The sequence below is a fragment of the Oncorhynchus keta genome, chromosome 21 (genome assembly GCF_023373465.1).
Source record: "Oncorhynchus keta strain PuntledgeMale-10-30-2019 chromosome 21, Oket_V2, whole genome shotgun sequence".
NCBI lineage: Eukaryota > Metazoa > Chordata > Actinopteri > Salmoniformes > Salmonidae > Oncorhynchus > Oncorhynchus keta.
Genome location: NC_068441.1, coordinates 55,610,359 through 55,630,815, shown reverse-complemented (window position 1 = coordinate 55,630,815; position 20,457 = coordinate 55,610,359). Strand labels below are relative to the sequence as shown.

At 46.6% G+C, this 20,457-nt stretch overlaps 1 pseudogene; it reads right to left on the bottom strand.

The window, feature by feature from the left end:
- Positions 1-17,283, bottom strand: part of LOC118381719 (inositol-pentakisphosphate 2-kinase-like) — a 28,196-nt pseudogene extending 10,913 nt beyond the window's left edge.
- Between the last annotated feature and the right edge of the window lie 3,174 nt (positions 17,284-20,457).

The following is a 20,457-nucleotide window of genomic DNA, read 5'->3' as shown; positions in this document are numbered from 1 at the left end:
CCCGGTCTCAGTGGTCATTGAATGGGCCCGCAGTGATGCCCCGGTCTCAGTGGACTAATCCATTGTATGGGCCCGCAGGGATGCCCCAGTCTCAGTGGACTAATCCATTGTATGGGCCCGCAGGGATGCCCCGGTCTGAGTGGTCATTGTATGGGCCCACAGGGATGCCCCGGTCTCAGTGGTCATTGTATGGGCCCACAGGGATGCCCCGGTCTCAGTGGACTAATCCATTGAATGGGCCCACAGGGATGCCCCGGTCTCAGTGGACTAATCCATTGAATGGGCCCGCAGGGATGCCCCGGTCTCAGTGGACTAATCCATTGAATGGGCCCGCAGGGATGCCCCGGTCTCAGTGGACTAATCCATTGAATGGGCCCACAGGGATGCCCCGGTCTCAGTGGACTAATCCATTGTATGGGCCCACAGGGATGCCCCGGTCTCAGTGGTCATTGTATGGGCCCACAGGGATGCCCCGGTCTCAGTGGACTAATCGATTGAATGGGCCCACAGGGATGCCCCAGTCTCAGTGGTCATTGTATGGGCCCACAGGGATGCCCCGGTCTCAATGGACTAATCCATTGAATGGGCCCGCAGGGATGCCCCGGTGTCAGTGGACTAATCCATTGAATGGGCCCGCAGGGATGCCCCGGTCTCAGTGGTCATTGAATGGGCCCGCAGGGATGCCCCGGTCTCAGTGGACTAATCCATTGAATGGGCCCGCAGGGATGCCCCGGTGTCAGTGGACTAATCCATTGAATGGGCCCGCAGGGATGCCCCGGTCTCAGTGGTCATTGAATGGGCCCGCAGTGATGCCCCGGTCTCAGTGGACTAATCCATTGTATGGGCCCACAGGGATGCCCCGGTGTCAGTGGACTAATCCATTGAATGGGCCCGCAGGGATGCCCCGGTCTCAGTGGTCATTGAATGGGCCAGCAGTGATGCCCCGGTCTCAGTGGACTAATCCATTGTATGGGCCCGCAGGGATGCCCCAGTCTCAGTGGACTAATCCATTGTATGGGCCCGCAGGGATTCCCCGGTCTGAGTGGTCATTGTATGGGCCCACAGGGATGCCCCGGTCTCAGTGGTCATTGTATGGGCCCACAGGGATGCCCCGGTCTCAGTGGACTAATCCATTGAATGGGCCCGCAGGGATGCCCCGGTCTCAGTGGACTAATCCATTGAATGGGCCCACAGGGATGCCCCGGTCTCAGTGGACTAATCCATTGAATGGGCCCACAGGGATGCCCCGGTCTCAGTGGACTAATCCATTGAATGGGCCCACAGGGATGCCCCGGTCTCAGTGGACTAATCAATTGAATGGGCCCACAGGGATGCCCGGTCTCAGTGGACTAATCCATTGAATGGGCCCACAGGGATGCCCGGTCTCAGTGGACGAATCCATTGAATGGGCCCGCAGGATGCCCCGGTCTCAGTGGACGAATCCATTGAATGGGCCCGCAGGGATGCCCCGGTCTCAGTGGACTAATCCATTGTATGGGCCCGCAGGGATGCCCCGGTCTCAGTGGTCATTGTATGGGCCCACAGGGATGCCCCGGTCTCAGTGGACTAATCCATTGAATGGGCCCGCAGGGATGCCCCGGTCTCAGTGGACTAATCCATTGAATGGGCCCGCAGGGATGCCCCGGTCTCAGTGGTCATTGAATGGGCCCGCAGTGATGCCCCGGTCTCAGTGGACTAATCCATTGTATGGGCCCGCAGGGATGCCCCAGTCTCAGTGGACTAATCCATTGTATGGGCCCGCAGGGATGCCCCAGTCTCAGTGGACTAATCCATTGAATGGGCCCGCAGGGATGCCCCGGTCTCAGTGGACTAATCCATTGAATGGGCCCACAGGGATGCCCCGGTCTCAGTGGACTAATCCATTGAATGGGCCCACAGGGATGCCCCGGTCTCAGTGGACTAATCCATTGAATGGGCCCGCAGGGATGCCCCGGTCTCAGTGGACTAATCCATTGAATGGGCCCACAGGGATGCCCCGGTCTCAGTGGTCATTGTATGGGCCCGCAGGGATGCCCCGGTCCAACGATGGTGTGCTAAAAATGCACTTCCCTTTAAATTGATAGTGTCTACCAATTCCCCATTACACATCAATCACCAGTAGTATCCTACATTTACCGCTAATTCCCTTCATTTCTAATCTACAACGTTTGGTTACGGTCATGTCTGTTAATTCAGTTCAATATTATTACAGGCGTTTACCGTTGTCCTTGTCGGAGTGGGCGCGTTGTTTGCAGAGCTCACAACCTACGCTAGTTCTGGTTCATTTAATTCCATTTATTCATTGTCAATGTTGAGTAAGGACACACACCTGATTACGCATCGAGAAGTCTATAGGCTACCTGGCCTGCAATGCAAATGTAGTTATGTCTGATCGTATTTCTGATTGGCTTAACTTCACCTCAAAACAGCAAGGAAACAAAGGGTCTTTAGAATCCGTTGAGAATGACAGCTCCCTCCCTTTATCCAGCTCCCTCCCTCTCTCCCTTTATCCAGCTCCTTCCCTCCCTTTATCCAGCTCCCCCCTCCCTCCCTTTATCCAGCTCCCTCCCCCTCCCTTTATCCAGCTCCCTCCCCCTCCCTCCCTTTATCCAGCTCCCTCCCCCCTCCCTCCCTTTATCCAGCTCCCTCCCCCTCCCTCCCTTTATCCAGCTCCCTCCCTCCCTCTATCCAGCTCCCTCCCTCCCTTTGTCCAGCTCCCTCCCTCCCTTTGTCCAGCTCCCTCCCTCCGTTCCCCCTCCCTCCCTTTATCCAGCTCCTCCCCCTCCCTCCCTTTATCCAGCTCCCCCTCCCTCCCTTTATCCAGCTCCCTCCTCCCTCCCTTTATCCAGCTCCCTCCCCCTCCCTCCCTTTATCCAGCTCCCCCTCCCTCCCTTTATCCAGCTCCCCCTCCCTCCCTTTATCCAGCTCCCCCTCCCTCCCTTTATCCAGCCCCCTCCCTCCCTTTATCCAGCCCCCCTCCCTCCCTTTATCCAGCCCCCCCCCCTCCCTTTATCCAGCCCCCCTCCCTCCCTTTATCCAGCCCCCCTCCCTCCCTTTATCCAGCCCCCCTCCCTCCCTCCCTCCCTTTATCCAGCCCCCTCCCTCCCTCCCTTTGTCCAGCCCCTCCCTCCCTCCCTTTGTCCAGCTCCCTCCCTCCCTCCCTTTATCCAGCTCCCTCCCTCCCTTTATCCAGCTCCCTCCCTCCCTTTATCCAGCTCCCTCCCTCCCTTTATCCAGCTCCCTCCCTCCCTCCCTTTATCCAGCTCCCTTCCTCCTCTATCCAGCCCCCCTCCCTTTAGCCAGCTCCCCCTCCTCCCTCCCTTTATCCAGCTCCCTCCCCTTAACGGCAGAATCTGGGAAGGCCAACTGCAGGAGAGGGGGGTCAAAAAAACAGGCCAACTTGATCTCTGGCTCCCTCGAGTCTTGTGTGTGTGCGCTCGTCTTAATTACTTCAACCAAACAACGTGCTTAAAGCATCAGACAAGCTCGTTACAGAAAGTGAATTATTTTTTTTAAACACACAGGATGTATCCATATATGGAATACACGTTTAGACATTTCGACCAACGAAGAAAAGACTACTCTCGGTCGACCAAGATTTTATTTTATGTCGGGGACAGCCCTACCCAAATTGCACCCTATTCCCTATGTCAGGGGGTATTCAACTCTGACCCTACGAGGGACGGAGACTGCTGGGTTTCTGTTCTACCTGATCATTAAGAATTGGACCCTATTCCCTATGTCAGGGGGTATTCAACATCTGACCCTACGAGGGACGGAGACTGCTGGGTTTCTGTTCTACCTGATCATTAAGAATTGGACCCTATTCCCTATGTCAGGGGGTATTCAACTCTGACCCTACGAGGGACAGAGACTGCTGGGGTTCTGTTCTGAATCAGTCCCTGATTTCAGTCCCCGATTTTAGAGGGGAACAATGAATACGCAGTGGATCAGGCTTTGAGGTCCAGAGTTTGACCCCCACAGCAGATGTGTCATAATACCCATAAAACCTAGCTGTCAAAACAGGGAAATGGTTCCGATCGTTCCCCCCCCCTCCCCATAGGCGATTTTAGAAACACTTAAGTGTTTCGTGTAGGTTTACCCTGGCGTGACTCAATGCATTCAGAGTGAACAGGCTTTGAGGTCCAGAGTTGAGTTCGAGAGCCCCCTCAGGGCTTTGGTCAATAGTAGTGCACTATACAGGGTGTCATTTAGGATATAATGTGGATACCAACCTTACTGGACTGGTGTCCGTTCATAAGGCTGCCACTAGGGAGGAAGTATGGTCGTAGATGCTGAGCCAATTCATCCAGGTCCTGCAACACGTCGGCATCATCCTTACAGCTGTAGATGCACTCTCCACCCTGGATAGAGACAGACAGGATAGAGAGACAGGGTTATTAAACCTGACAGATATAGATCCACCCTGGATAGAGACAGACAGGATAGAGAGACAGGTTTAATAACCCTGACAGCTATAGATCCACCCTGGATAGAGACAGACAGGGTTAATAACCCTGACAGCTATAGATCCACCCTGGATAGAGACAGACAGGATAGAGAGACAGGGTTATTAAACCTGACAGATATAGATCCACCCTGGATAGAGACAGACAGGAGAGAGAGACAGGGTTATTAAACCTGACAGATATAGATCCAGTCTGGATAGAGACAGACAGGGTTATTAACCCTGACAGCTATAGATCCACCCTGGATAGAGACAGACAGGATAGAGAGACAGGGTTATTAAACCTGACAGATATAGATCCAGTCTGGATAGAGACAGACAGGGTTATTAACCCTGACAGCTATAGATCCACCCTGGATAGAGACAGACAGGATAGAGAGACAGGGTTATTAAACCTGACAGATATAGATCCAGTCTGGATAGAGACAGACAGGGTTATTAACCCTGACAGCTATAGATCCAGTCTGGATAGAGACAGACAGGGTTAATAACCCTGACAGCTATAGATCCACCCTGGATAGAGAGACAGGAGAGAGAGACAGGGTTAATAACCCTGACAGATATAGATCCACCCTGGATAGAGACAGACAGGATAGAGAGACAGGGTTATTAAACCTGACAGATATAGATCCAGTCTGGATAGAGACAGACAGGGTTAATAACCCTGACAGCTATAGATCCACCCTGGATAGAGACAGACAGGATAGAGACAGACAGGGTTATTAAACCTGACAGCTATAGATCCAGTCTGGATAGAGACAGACAGGGTTAATAACCCTGACAGCTATAGATCCACCCTGGATAGAGACAGACAGGATAGAGAGACAGACAGGGTTATTAAACCTGACAGATATAGATCCACCCTGGATAGAGACAGACAGGGTTAATAACCCTGACAGCTATAGATCCACCCAGGATAGAGACAGACAGGAGAGAGACAGACAGGTTTATTAAACCTGACAGCTATAGATCCACCCTGGATAGAGACAGACAGACAGGGTTATTAAACCTGACAGATATAGATCCAGTCTGGATAGAGACAGACAGGGTTAATAACCCTGACAGCTATAGATCCAGTCTGGATAGAGACAGACAGGATAGAGAGACAGGGTTATTAAACCTGACAGATATAGATCCAGTCTGGATAGAGACAGACAGGGTTAATAACCCTGACAGCTATAGATCCAGTCTGGATAGAGACAGACAGGATAGAGAGACAGGGTTATTAAACCTGACAGATATAGATCCAGTCTGGATAGAGACAGACAGGGTTAATAACCCTGACAGCTATAGATCCAGTCTGGATAGAGACAGACAGGAGAGAGAGACAGGGTTATTAAACCTGACAGCTATAGATCCAGTCTGGATAGAGACAGACAGGGTTATTAAACCTGACAGCTATAGATCCAGTCTGGATAGAGACAGACAGGATAGAGACAGACAGGATAGAGACAGACAGGGTTATTAAACCTGACAGCTATAGATCCAGTCTGGATAGAGACAGACAGGATAGAGAGACAGGGTTATTAAACCTGACAGCTATAGATCCAGTTTGAATAGAGACAGACAGGTTTAATAACCCTGACAGCTATAGATCCAGTCTGGATAGAGACAGACAGGGTTAATAACCCTGACAGCTATAGATCCACCCTGGATAGAGACGGACAGGGTTATTAACCCTGACAGCTATAGATCCAGTCTGGATAGAGACAGACAGGGTTAATAACCCTGACAGCTATAGATCCAGTCTGGATAGAGACAGACAGGGTTAATAACCCTGACAGCTATAGATCCAGTCTGGATAGAGACAGACAGGGTTAATAACCCTGACAGCTATAGATCCAGTCTGGATAGAGACAGACAGGTTTAATAACCCTGACAGCTATAGATCCAGTCTGGATAGAGACAGACAGGGTTATTAACCCTGACAGCTATAGATCCAGTCTGGATAGAGACAGACAGGGTTATTAACCCTGACAGCTATAGATCCAGTCTGGATAGAGACAGACAGGGTTATTAACCCTGACAGCTATAGATCCAGTCTGGATAGAGACAGACAGGGTTATTAACCCTGACAGCTATAGATCCAGTCTGGATAGAGACAGACAGGGTTAATAACCCTGACAGCTATAGATCCAGTCTGGATAGAGACAGACAGGGTTAATAACCCTGACAGCTATAGATCCAGTCTGGATAGAGACAGACAGGGTTAATAACCCTGACAGCTATAGATCCAGTCTGGATAGAGACAGACAGGGTTAATAACCCTGACAGCTATAGATCCAGTCTGGATAGAGACAGACAGGGTTAATAACCCTGACAGCTATAGATCCAGTCTGGATAGAGACAGACAGGGTTAATAACCCCCTGACAGCTATAGATCCAGTCTGGATAGAGACAGACAGGGTTAATAACCCTGACAGCTATAGATCCAGTCTGGATAGAGACAGACAGGGTTATTAACCCTGACAGCTATAGATCCAGTCTGGATAGAGACAGACAGGGTTAATAACCCTGACAGCTATAGATCCAGTCTGGATAGAGACAGACAGGGTTAATAACCCTGACAGCTATAGATCCAGTCTGGATAGAGAGACAGGGTTAATAACCCTGACAGCTATAGATCCAGTCTGGATAGAGACAGACAGGGTTGATAACCCTGACAGCTATAGATCCAGTCTGGATAGAGACAGACAGGGTTAATAACCCTGACAGCTATAGATCCAGTCTGGATAGAGACAGACAGGGTTAATAACCCTGACAGCTATAGATCCAGTCTGGATAGAGACAGACAGGGTTAATAACCCTGACAGCTATAGATCCAGTCTGGATAGAGACAGACGGGGTTAATAACCCTGACAGCTATAGATCCAGTCTGGATAGAGACAGACAGGGTTAATAACCCTGACAGCTATAGATCCAGTCTGGATAGAGACAGACAGGGTTAATAACCCTGACAGCTATAGATCCAGTCTGGATAGAGACAGACAGGGTTAATAACCCTGACAGCTATAGATCCAGTCTGGATAGAGACAGACAGGGTTAATAACCCTGACAGCTATAGATCCAGTCTGGATAGAGACAGACGGGGTTAATAACCCTGACAGCTATAGATCCAGTCTGGATAGAGACAGACGGGGTTAATAACCCTGACAGCTATAGATCCAGTCTGGATAGAGAGACGGGGTTAATAACCCTGACAGCTATAGATCCAGTCTGGATAGAGACAGACAGGGTTAATAACCCTGACAGCTATAGATCCAGTCTGGATAGAGACAGACGGGGTTAATAACCCTGACAGCTATAGATCCAGTCTGGATAGAGACAGACAGGGTTAATAACCCTGACAGCTATAGATCCACCTGGATAGAGACAGACAGGGTTAATAACCCTGACAGCTATAGATCCACCCTGGATAGAGACAGACAGGGTTATTAACCCTGACAGCTATAGATCCACCCTGGATAGAGACAGACAGGGTTAATAACCCTGACAGCTATAGATCCAGTCAGGATAGAGACAGACAGGATAGATAGAGACAGACAGGATAGATAGAGACAGACAGGATAGATAGAGACAGACAGGATAGAGACAGACAGGATAGAGACAGACAGGATAGAGACAGACAGGATAGAGACAGACAGGATAGAGACAGACAGGGTTAATAACCCTGACAGCTATAGATCCAGTCAGGATAGAGACAGACAGGATAGATAGAGACAGACAGGATAGATAGAGACAGACAGGATAGATAGAGACAGGATAGAGACAGACAGGATAGAGACAGACAGGATAGAGACAGACAGGGTTAATAACCCTGACAGCTATAGATCCAGTCTGGATAGAGACAGACGGGGTTAATAACCCTGACAGCTATAGATCCAGTCTGGATAGAGACAGACGGGGTTAATAACCCTGACAGCTATAGATCCAGTCTGGATAGAGACAGACAGGGTTAATAACCCTGACAGCTATAGATCCAGTCTGGATAGAGACAGACAGGGTTAATAACCCTGACAGCTATAGATCCAGTCTGGATAGAGACAGACGGGGTTAATAACCCTGACAGCTATAGATCCAGTCTGGATAGAGACAGACAGGGTTAATAACCCTGACAGCTATAGATCCACCCTGGATAGAGACAGACAGGGTCAATAACCCTGACAGCTATAGATCCAGTCTGGATAGAGACAGACAGGGTTATTAACCCTGACAGCTATAGATCCACCCTGGATAGAGACAGACAGGGTTAATAACCCTGACAGCTATAGATCCAGTCAGGATAGAGACAGACAGGATAGATAGAGACAGACAGGATAGATAGAGACAGACAGGATAGATAGAGACAGACAGGATAGATAGAGACAGGATAGAGACAGACAGGATAGAGACAGACAGGGTTAATAACCCTGACAGCTATAGATCCAGTCTGGATAGAGACAGACAGGGTTAATAACCCTGACAGCTATAGATCCAGTCTGGATAGAGACAGACAGGGTTAATAACCCTGACAGCTATAGATCCAGTCTGGATAGAGACAGACAGGGTTATTAAACCTGACAGCTATAGATCCAGTCTGGATAGAGACAGACAGGGTTATTAACCCTGACAGCTATAGATCCAGTCTGGATAGAGACAGACAGGAGAGAGAGACAGACAGGGTTAATAACCCTGACAGCTATAGATCCAGTCTGGATAGAGACAGACAGGGTTATTAACCCTGACAGCTATAGATCCAGTCTGGATAGAGACAGACAGGGTTAATAACCCTGACAGCTATAGATCCACCCTGGATAGAGACAGACAGGATAGAGACAGACAGGGTTAATAACCCTGACAGCTATAGATCCAGTCTGGATAGAGACACAGGGTTATTAACCCTGACAGCTATAGATCCAGTCTGGATAGAGACAGACAGGTTTAATAACCCTGACAGCTATAGATCCAGTCTGGATAGAGACAGACAGGGTTAATAACCCTGACAGCTATAGATCCAGTCTGGATAGAGACAGACAGGGTTATTAAACCTGACAGCTATAGATCCAGTCAGGATAGAGACAGACAGGATAGAGACAGACAGGATAGAGACAGACAGGATAGAGACAGACAGGGTTAATAACCCTGACAGCTATAGATCCAGTCTGGATAGAGACAGACAGGGTTAATAACCCTGACAGATATAGATCCAGTCTGGATAGAGACAGACAGGATAGAGACAGACAGGATAGAGACAGACAGGATAGAGACAGACAGGAGAGAGACAGACAGGAGAGAGACAGACAGGAGAGAGACAGACAGGAGAGAGACAGACAGGGTAGATCCAGACAGGATAGATCCAGTCTGGATAGAGACAGACAGGAGAGAGACAGACAGGAGAGAGACAGACAGGGTCAGAGTGAAATAATAAATTGTGCAATGAAACGTGATGACTACTGTTGCAGAATGGGTACGACAGGTATACCGCAGAGATACATACCTTGAAGATTTTAAAGTTGTTTTGAGGTTCCTCTATCAAGTGCTTGATGGCTAGGGACATTCTCTGTTTGTTCCTAATAAGCAGAGAGAGAGAGATTCAGGCTGAGTACACATGGCACTTCATCCACATGCTGTGGAATCATATACAGACGAGCATGGTCAGATCAATGGCTGTAGATATACCCTGTGTACCACAAGATGGTGACAATCACAGCAGCAAGATGTGCGACCTGTTGCCACAAGAAAAGGTCAACCACGTCGAAGAGCGAAACACCATTATCCCTGACATAAATACAACCCATATTTATGTTTATTTATTTTCCCTTTTGTACTTTAACTATTTGCACATCGTTACAACACTGTATATATATATACATATGATGTGAAAGGTCTTCATTATTTTGTGCACTTTTGTGTTCTTTTTTTGTTTATCATCTATTTCACTTGTTTTGTAAATGTAAATATGTTTCCCACGTCAATATAAAGCCCCTTGAATTGAGCTGATAACTGGGCAGGTGACGTGTACCGTCACTTACCCAGGATAGAGAACAGGTCTAAGGGACAGTACCGGCTCAGCCGTTTCCACTTTCCATGGGCCAACTGTTGAGTGAGAGAGAAGAGCACAAAACTCAGTCAGTTTTGTCTCCACCCGGGGTGCAGTTATCCAGTCTCACCACCAGGGGCAGACACTGATCACAACACTCAACTTTCACAATAACAAATGTCCTAGCCCCTAGTAGATGTCCTAGCCCCCAGTCTATTCTCTGGTAGATGTCCTAGCCCCCAGTCTATTCTCTGGTAGATGTCCTAGCCCCCAGTCTATTCTCTGGTAGATGTCCTAGCCCCCAGTCTATTCTCTAGTAGATGTCCTAGCCCCCAGTCTATTCTCTAGTAGATGTCCTAGCCCCCAGTCTATTCTCTGGTAGATGTCCTAGCCCCCAGTCTATTCTCTGGTAGATGTCCTAGCCCCCAGTCTATTCTCTGGTAGATGTCCTAGCCCCCAGTCTATTCTCTGATAGATGTCCTAGCCCCCAGTCTATTCTCTGGTAGATGTCCTAGCCCCCAGTCTATTCTCTGGTAGATGTCCTAGCCCCCAGTCTATTCTCTGGTAGATGCCCTAGCCCCCAGTCTATTCTCTGGTAGATGTCCTAGCCCCCAGTCTATTCTCTAGTAGATGTCCTAACCCCCAGTCTATTCTCTAGTAGATGTCCTAGCCCCCAGTCTATTCTCTGGTAGATGTCCTAGCCCCCAGTCTATTCTCTAGTAGATGTCCTAGCCCCCAGTCTATTCTCTAGTAGATGTCCTAGCCCCCAGTCTATTCTCTGGTAGATGTCCTAGCCCCCAGTCTATTCTCTAGTAGATGTCCTAGCCCCCAGTCTATTCTCTGGTAGATGTCCTAGCCCCCAGTCTATTCTCTGGTAGATGTCCTAGCCCCCAGTCTATTCTCTGGTAGATGTCCTAACCCCCAGTCTATTCTCTGGTAGATGTCCTAGCCCCCAGTCTATTCTCTGGTAGATGTCCTAGCCCCCAGTCTATTCTCTGGTAGATGTCCTAACCCCCAGTCTATTCTCTGGTAGATGTCCTAACCCCCAGTCTATTCTCTGGTAGATGTCCTAGCCCCAGTCTATTCTCTGGTAGATGTCCTAGCCCCCAGTCTATTCTCTGGTAGATGTCCTAGCCCCCAGTCTATTCTCTGGTAGATGTCCTAGCCCCCAGTCTATTCTCTGGTAGATGTCCTAGCCCCAGTCTATTCTCTGGTAGATGTCCTAGCCCCCAGTCTATTCTCTGGTAGATGTCCTAGCCCCCAGTCTATTCTCTAGTAGATGTCCTAGCCCCCAGTCTATTCTCTGGTAGATGTCCTAGCCCCCAGTCTATTCTCTGGTAGATGTCCTAGCCCCCAGTCTATTCTCTGGTAGATGTCCTAGCCCCCAGTCTATTCTCTGGTAGATGTCCTAGCCCCCAGTCTATTCTCTGGTAGATGTCCTAGCCCCCAGTCTATTCTCTGGTAGATGTCCTAGCCCCCAGTCTATTCTCTAGTAGATGTCCTAACCCCCAGTCTATTCTCTGGTAGATGTCCTAGCCCCCAGTCTATTCTCTGGTAGATGTCCTAACCCCTAGTCTATTCTCTAGTAGATGTCCTAGCCCCCAGTCTATTCTCTGGTAGATGTCCTAGCCCCCAGTCTATTCTCTGGTAGATGTCCTAGCCCCCAGTCTATTCTCTGGTAGATGTCCTAGCCCCCAGTCTATTCTCTGGTAGATGTCCTAGCCCCCAGTCTATTCTCTGGTAGATGTCCTAGCCCCCAGTCTATTCTCTGGTAGATGTCCTAGCCCCCAGTCTATTCTCTGGTAGATGTCCTAGCCCCCAGTCTATTCTCTAGTAGATGTCCTAGCCCCCAGTCTATTCTCTGGTAGATGTCCTAGCCCCCAGTCTATTCTCTGGTAGATGTCCTAGCCCCCAGTCTATTCTCTAGTAGATGTCCTAGCCCCCAGTCTATTCTCTGGTAGATGTCCTAGCCCCCAGTCTATTCTCTGGTAGATGTCCTAGCCCCCAGTCTATTCTCTGGTAGATGTCCTAGCCCCCAGTCTATTCTCTGGTAGATGTCCTAGCCCCCAGTCTATTCTCTGGTAGATGTCCTAGCCCCCAGTCTATTCTCTGGTATAGTCAAAAGGACCAGTCAAGTGAAGCAGAGGTGTGCTCTGTTCTATTTGTTTAGGCAATGTACACGTCATTTCTCATTGAAGAACTCTTAAGGTCATCAAACTAATGTAGTACGACAGGTTATTCCAACGTCGATCCCTAAACAATGTGAACTCACCTTAAAATGTTGATGCATGCAGAAGCGGCAGACCTGGTTCTTGATTTCCTTCGTAACGTGTCTAGAGGACGGCAGAAATCCACATTTGGGCTGTGAAACACGAGACCAGAAGTGAGTCACCGTGGCTGACTTGATTAAGTGGATTCAACAACACGGTTCTTTATTTTAGCTTAAAAAAAAAAATTAAAAAAAATAACCACACTTGTCCCTTTATCGCTTGACATCAAAAACCCCCATGACTTCTGACTCAGTTTTCCTTTAATCCTATATTCAATAACCCAGGTCCTTATAAAAGGAGTGTCATCACATGTCTTTTCACGGTCTGTGTATTTGTATATTAAAAAAAAAAATTAAAAAAAACTTTTGTCAAGTTTACATAATCTGTTTATTTAATCATTGTTTAACCAGGAATGTAAATTGGTTTTGAGAACCGGTTCTACAGTGTTTCTCAATGAGCTTTAACTTCCTACTCTTCTACAACTATAGCTCCATCCTTAAAAATGTATAAAATGGGGAGATGACTGAGGCCATCCCAAATGGTCGGTCTCTCTCCCTCTCAAAAGTTTTGGGTCACTGAGAAATGTCCTTGTGTTTGAAAGAAAAGCACCTTCTTTTTTGTGTCCATTAAAATAATATTAAATTGATCAGAAATACAGTGTAGACATTGTTAATGTTGTAAATGACTATTGTAGCTGGAAATGGCTGATTTTTACAGGTGTACAGAGGCCCATTATCAGCAACCATCACTCCTATGTTCCAATGGCACGCTGTGTTAGCTAATCACAGTTTACCATTTTAAAATGATAATTGATCATTAGAAAACCCTTTTGCAATTATGTTAGTACAGGTGAAAACTGTTGTCCTGATTAAAGAGGCAATAAAACTGGCCTTCTTTAGACTAGTTGAGTATCTGGAGCATCAGCATTTGTGGGTTCAATTACTGGCTCAAAATGGCCAGAAACAAAGACCTTTCTTCTGAAACTCGTCAGTCTATTCTTGTTCTGAGAAATTAAGGCTATTCCATGCGAGAAAATGCCAAGAAACTGAAGATCTCGTACAACGCTGTGTACTACTCCCTTCACAGAACAGCGTAAACTGGCCCTAACCAGAATAGAAAGAGGAGTGGGAGGCCCCGGTCAACAACTGAGCAAGAGGAGAAGTACATTAGAGAGTCTAGTTTGAGAAACAGACGCCTCACAAGTCCTCAACTGGCAGCTTCATTAAACAGTACCCGCAAAACACTAGTCTCGACGTCAAACTGTGAAGAGGCAACTCCGGGATGCTGGTCTTTGAAGTTATTTTAATGGACAAAAACAAGGACCTTTCTAAGTGACCCCAAACTTTTGAACGGTAGTGTGTGCGTGCTACTTTTTACCAGGGCCCAAAGACTGTACCTTAATCTCTATAGGGAGAGGACCGAGACTGTACCTTAATCTCTATACGGAGAGGACCGAGACTGTACCTTAATCTCTATAGGGAGAGGACCGAGACTGTACCTTAATCTCTATAGGGAGAGGACCGAGACTGTACCTTAATCTCTATAGGGAGAGGACCGAGACTGTACCTTAATCTCTATAGGGAGAGGACCGAGACTGTACCTTAATCTCTATAGGGAGAGGACCGAGACTGTACCTTAATCTCTATAGGGTGAGGACCGAGACTGTACCTTAATCTCTATAGGGAGAAGACTGTACCTTAATCTCTATAGGGAGAGGACCGAGACTGTACCTTAATCTCTATACAGAGAGGACCGAGACTGTACCTTAATCTCTATAGGGAGAGGACCGAGACTGTACCTTAATCTCTATAGGGAGAGGACCGAGACTGTACCTTAATCTCTATAGGGAGAGGACCGAGACTGTACCTTAATCTCTATAGGGAGAGGACCGAGACTGTACCTTAATCTCTATAGGGAGAGGACCGAGACTGTACCTTAATCTCTATAGGGAGAGGACCGAGACTGTACCTTAATCTCTATAGGGAGAGGACCGAGACTGTACCTTAATCTCTATAGGGAGAGGACCGAGACTGTACCTTAATCTCTATAGGGAGAGGACCGAGACTGTACCTTAATCTCTATACAGAGAGGAGGTCTGTGTTCTCTGCAGCAGCAGCAGCAGGAGGAGAGCTGGGTGAGGTTAGGCAGACACAAGGCACATCCACTCAACGTATCCATCACTTTGTCACAGCGAGACTCTGCCATGACATGGAACACACAGACAGATGGGTTGTTATAACACATCCACTAAACGTATTCATCACTTTGTCACAGCGAGACTCTGCCATGAAACACACAGACAGATTGGTTGTTATAACACATTCACGACAACTTCAGTCACAGACATTTGGGCCCCCCCCAGACACATTGAGCCTAGTTCTGAACCAAACAGCTCTTTCAACAGAGAATCTCCTTGGAGACTGATTTTCAATCCCCGACTGTGGTCACCCGTGTCTGGGAACTGGCCGTTGATGTGTAGGTTTTAACTATAGTCATAAAGAAGTCCTTTCCTCATAATGACGAAATAAATACAAAGCAATTTAGAGTTCCATTACACAAGACACATAGACTGTAGATTCCACTACCTGTAGATAGCATTCTGTCACCACTAACTGCACACGTCCACACGCCCCACAGCTTAGTCTGCTGATGTATTCCACAACAACACAAGGAAATGTGACGTGTCATATTTCATGACAACCTGAAGATGCCAAACCCTGACAACTAAAAAGGCGACACGTACCTGGTCTTTCCTGCTGAACCTTCAATGACAGCTGTCGGACAAAGTCCAGGGGGAGCTTCACAGCCTCCTACACAAACAATAATGCATTGATTGAAATGTATCAAAAGCATATACTATCATACAATAATGCTTTGATCGGTGTATCTATAGCATATACTATCATACAAAGCTGTATCAGGGAACAGAACTGACCATAACCTTTCAACTGGATTTGCTAACTTTATTAGTAACATGTGGCAAAATAACTGTTTTTTAACCAAACAGTTAACCTCATAACATATTGGGGGAAAGGTTCCATGCTATTTACAACAACATGGTTAGCACAGAATATATATAATGTCTTACTCCATTGTGGACGAATTTCTCCCCCAGCAGTGGCTTCATGACATTTTGACTATAGTCAACTATGTTCTGTATGTGGCGAAAAGCTTGTTCTGTTGTCTGGAAGAGAAGAAACAGATCGTCAAGAGAAATTAGGTTTCTGGGACAATCATGTTCATGTTTTCAGAGCTCTGTGTAAATGCAATGACGGGATACTTGTGTTTGTGCCTTCACTCGCTTGGTTGATACAAGCAGTCAATGAAAGCCATTCATCCTAAACTGGACCTTTGAGTGCCTTACACAAGTAAATGGACAGATCTGGGATCAGCTAACCCCTCCCATAATCCTAACCTTTAGTGAGGAAAAATACAACAAAAAAATGACCAAAGATCAGAATGTGGTGACAACGTAACGTTACTCCGCCTTGCCTTGCTCACCCAAATGTTGATTTCCAAAAACGAAATCCCCCCAAATTCCTTTTAAATTATCACATGGAAACACAAACCAATACAGGGAGTTGGATTGAGTTGTTGATTAATCATAATAAAAATACACTAAACGATTCACAGAATAAACCAATTCTTAAGACATTTCGATTTAGGAGCATATCTTTTGTTAACAAACCAAGATCTGACAGTTTATGGTTGTAATTGTTATGGGGGTGGGGGGGATTAGGGAAAAGATTTTCTAACCTTATGCGAGTTTTCGGCATCTTCTGTAGAATACTTCAGGAGCCGAAGGACTCTGGCGTGCTGGATAGGAAGAGTGTTGAAAAATATCAGCATGGGAAATAATTTTAAAGAAGGTACCTAAATATATATTTAAAAAGGTGGAGTGAGAGTCATCTGCTGGAACCCATGTGATAACTCAGCAAGGTTAAAGTTAGCTAGCTAGCTTGCTTGCTACCGTAAATACATTGCTCGTTTGATTTCCAAGGCACTAAATGTGGCTAACGTTAGCTACGACGCTAGCTTGATATTTGGTAGCTAGCAACTGATGTGGGTAGAGAGAAAAAAAAACCCACATTAAATCAGTCGACTACTAGGCAAACAATCTAGTGACAAGTAAAATAAACAATATTTTACTTCCCACTTTTTGCTTTTACAGACCTGGACGATGCCAGACAACCTGACCAGCGAGCTAATATATTAGCTACTTAGCTAGTTAGTAGCATATGCTAGCTACCAAGATTTTAGCTTACTGACCTAACATTAGCTAGCTCACCTGGACATTAGAAACCACTAGGCTTTTGTTGCCCTCTCCGTGGTATTTCCAGTCGTTCTCGTCCATTTTGTCCAGTTCCATAACAGAACTGTACGTTGTAGGCAAATGAATCTATATAGTTTATTAACTCCAGCAACTTTGCCAGGCTAACACACACAAGTTCTGAAGCTAAGACAATAATTGTTAAGCTACTGACTGACACCAAAGAACTATTGCTTTCTGGACGATGTCCCGCCCACTCTCATCGTATTGGCCAGATGTTTTTAGATGCAATTTTCATTGGATACTTCAGTCAGACGTAACGGAACTCGAATATTTTCGGAAGCCAATCCAAAGAGGATGGAAAACTGTTGCCAATCGCACGTGTTATTCTAATGACAGTGCCCCAAGAGAATGTGTTCTGCGATCTAAGATACACTACATGACTAAAAGTATGTGGACAAGTATACTAGTCGAACATCTCATTCCAAAAATAATGGGCATTAATATGGAGTTGCTATTTAATTTTACCTTTATTTAACTAGGCAAGTCAGTTAAGAACAAATTCTTATTTTCAATGACGGCGGGTTAACTGCCTGTTCAGGGGCAGAAAGACAGATTTGTACCTTGTCAGCTTGGGGGTTTGAACTTGCAACCTTCCAGGTTTTAGTCCAACACTCTAACCACTAGGCTACCTTGCCACCCCAACAACCTCCACAAGTCTGGGAAGGCTTTTCACTAGATGTTGGAACATTGCTGTGACCACAAGACCACAAGAGTTGTGACCACAAGAGCATTAGTGAAGTCAGGCACAGATGTTAGGCGATTAGGCCTGGTTCGCAGTCGGCGTTACAATTAATCCCAAAGGTGTTCAATGGAGTTGAGGGCAGGGCTTGGTGCAGGCTAGTCAAGTTCTTCCACACCGATCGCGACAAACCATTTCTGTACAGACCTCGTTTTGTGTACGGGGGCATTGTGCTGAATTAGGAAAGGCCCTACCCCAAACTGTTGCCACACAGTTGGAAGCTGTGATGATCTTCCCACTCCATCTGCCGAACTCTGTCTCTTTGCTCTTTGTTTTCCTCAGTAGGGTGTCGGTGGGCAGAGCCGGAAGTATCGTCAGCAAAATGGGACACACCTAGGCTTGTTTGTTTTGGCACCTCTCAACACCCCTCATTATCACCATCTATGCACACAACCACTCACTTACACTACTGACTACACACAATATATATATATATTCACCTTTATTTAACCAGTTAGGCCAGTTGAGAACACCTTTATTTAACCAGGTAGGCCAGTTGAGAACAACTTTATTTAACCAGGTAGGCCAGTTGAGAACACCTTTATTTAACCAGGTAGGCCAGTTGAGAACACCTTTATTTAACCAGGTAGGCCAGTTGAGAACACCTTTATTTTACCAGGTAGGCTAGTTGAGAACAACTTTATTTAACCAGGTAGGCCAGTTGAGAACACCTTTATTTTACCAGGTAGGCCAGTTGAGAACACCTTTATTTAACCAGGTAGGTCAGTTGAGAACACCTTTATTTTACCAGGTAGGCTAGTTGAGAACACCTTTATTTAACCAGGTAGGCCAGTTGAGAACACCTTTATTTAACCAGGTAGGCTAGTTGAGAACAAGTTCTCATTTACAACTGCGACCTGGCCAAGATAAAGCATAGCAGTGTGACACAAACAACAACACAGAGTTACACATGGAGTAAACAATAAACAAGTCAATAACACAGTAGAGAAAAAAAGAGTCTATATACATTGTGTGCAAAAGGCATGAGGAGGTAGGCGAATAATTACAATTTAGCAGATTAACACTGGAGTGATAAATGATCAGATGGTCATGTGCAGGTAGAGATACTGGTGTGCAAAAGAGCAGAAAAGTAAATAAATAAAAACAGTATGGGGATGAGGTAGGTAAATTGGGTGGGCTATTTACCGATGGACTATGTACAGCTGCAGCGATCGGTTAGCTGCTCAGATAGCAGATGTTTAAAGTTGGTGAGGGAGGTAAAAGTCTCCAACTTCAACGATTTTTGCAATTCATTCCAGTCACAGGCAGCAGAGAACTGGAAGGAAAGGTGGCCAAATGAGGTGTTGGCTTTAGGGATGATCAGTGAGATACACCTGCTGGAGCGTGTGCTACGGGTGAGTGTTGCCATCGTGACCAGTGAACTGAGATAAGGCAGAGCTTTACCTAGCATGGACTTGTAGATGACCTGGAGCCAGTGGGTCTGGCGACGAATATGTAGCGAGGGCCAGCCGACTAGAGCATACAGGTCGCAGTGGTGGGTGGTATAAGGTGCTTTAGTGACAAAACGGATGGCACTGTGATAAACTGCATCCAGTTTGCTGAATAGAGTATTGGAAGCAATTTTGTAGATGACATCGCCGAAGTCGAGGATCGGTAGGATAATCAGTTTTACTAGGGTAAGTTTGGCGGCGTGAGTGAAGGATGCTTTGTTGCGAAATAGAAAGCCGATTCTAGATTTGATTTTGGATTGGAGATGTTTGATATGAGTCTGGAAGGAGAGTTTACAGTCTAGCCAGACACCTAGGTACTTATAGATGTCCACATATTCTAGGTCGGAACCGTCCAGGGTGGTGATGCTAGTCGGGCGTGCGGGTGTAGGCAGCGAACGATTAAAAAGCATGCATTTGATTTTACTAGCATTTAAGAGCAGTTGGAGGCCACGGAAGGAGTGTTGTATGGCATTGAAGCGTGTTTGGAGGTTAGATAGCACAGTGTCCAAGGAAGGGCCAGAAGTATACAGAATGGTGTCGTCTGCATAGAGGTGGATCAGGGAATCGCCCGCAGCAAGAGCTGATACAATAAGAAGTAGGTCCATATCCTGTTCCTGTCTGGTACATATACAGTGGGGCAAGTTCTCCCACTTAAAAAGATGAGAGAGGCCTGTAATTTTCATCATAGGTACACTTCAACTATGACAGACAAAATGAGAAAGAAAATCCAGAAAATCACATTGTAGGATTTTTTATGAATTTATTTGCAAATTTATGGTGGAAAATAAGTATTTGGTCAATAACAAAAGTTTATCTCAATACTTTGTTATATACCCTTTGTTGGCAATGACAGAGGTCAAACGTTTTCTGTAAGTCTTCACACACTGTTGCTGGTATTTTGGCCCATTCCTCCATGCAGATCTCCTCTAGAGCAGTGACGTTTTGGGGCTGTTGCTGGGCAACATGGACTTTCAACTCCCTCCAAAGATTTTCTATGGGGTTGAGATCTGGAGACTGGCTTGGCCACTCCAGGACCTTGAAATGCTTCTTAAGAAGCCACTCCTTCGTTGCCCGGGCGGTGTGTTTGGGATCATTGACATGCTGAAAGACCCAGCCACGTTTCATCTTCAATGCCCTTGCTGATGGAAGGAGGTTTTCACTCAAAATCTCACAATAC